The sequence below is a fragment of the Arachis duranensis genome, chromosome 8, assembly GCF_000817695.3.
Source record: "Arachis duranensis cultivar V14167 chromosome 8, aradu.V14167.gnm2.J7QH, whole genome shotgun sequence".
NCBI lineage: Eukaryota > Viridiplantae > Streptophyta > Magnoliopsida > Fabales > Fabaceae > Arachis > Arachis duranensis.
The window spans coordinates 22,425,938-22,427,273 of record NC_029779.3 but is presented as its reverse complement, the minus strand read 5'-3'; positions in this window follow the sequence as shown (position 1 = coordinate 22,427,273).

Below are 1,336 nucleotides of genomic sequence, written 5' to 3'. Positions count from 1 at the left end.
TGAAGCTTGGCTAGCCATGTCTAATTTCTTTAGACTAAAGCTTTAGACTAACATTGCATGATTCCTGGAATTCTCATTAAAGAATTTTGATACCTTTATTTTCTTTTCCACTTAATTTTCGAAAAAAAAAGCACAAAAAAATTACAAAATCATAAAAACCAAAAATATTTTATGTTTCTTGTTCAGTCTAGTGTCTCATTTTAAGTTTGGTGTCATGCATGCATTGTTTATTTGACCTTGGTTCTATTTTCAAGTCAATAGTACAGGGAACTGAAGATTCAGAACATGCAGCAGAGGAATTACAAAGAAAAAGCTGGGCGTTCAAAACACCCAGTGAAGAAGGACAGACTGGCGTTTAAACGCCAGCCAGGGTGCCTGGTTGGGCGTTTAACGCCCAAAAAGGTAGTGCATTGGGCGTTAAACGCCAGAATGTGCACCATTCTGGGCGTTTAACGCCAGGATGGCTGGTGAGCGAAATTGTGAACAATACTTTTCACAACTCTCATAATCCCCAGTCATGAACCCCAAAAACTTGGTGCTCAATACCATGGCATAAACACAACTTCGCACAACTAACCAGCAAGTGCACTGGGTCGTCCAAGTAATAAACCTTACGCGAGTAAGGGTCGATCCCACGGAGATTGTTGCTATGAAGCAAGCTATGGTCACCTTGTAAATCTCAGTCAGGCAGACTCAAATGGGTATAGTGGTAAACGAATAAAGCATAAAGATAAAGATAGAGATACTTATGTATATCATTGGTGGGAGCTTCAGATAAGTGTATGAAGATGCCTTCCCTTCCGTCTCTCTGCTTTCCTACTGTCTTCATCCAATCCTTCTTACTCCTTTCCATGGCAAGCTCATGTAGGGTTTCACCGTTGTCAGTGGCTACCTCCCATCCTCTCAGTGAAAATGTTCCCATGCTCTGTCACAGCATATGGCTAATCAGCTGTCGGTTCTCGGTCAGGCCGGAATAGAATCCAGCGATTCTTTTGCGTCTGTCACTAACGCCCCGCCTGCTAGGAGTTTGAAGCACGTCACAGTCATTCAATCATGGAATCCTACTCAGAATACCACAGACAAGGTTAGACCTTCCGGATTCTCTTGAATGCCGCCATCAGTTCTCGCCTATACCACGAAGACTCTGATCTCACGGAATGGTTGGCTCGGTTGTCAGGCGAGCACTCAGTTGTCAGGCGATCAACCATGCATCGTGCAATCAGGAATCCAAGAGATATTCACCCAATCGAAGGTAGAACGGAGGTGGTTGTCAGTCACACGTTCATAGGTGAGAATGATGATGAGTGTCACGGATCATCACATTCATCAAGTTGAA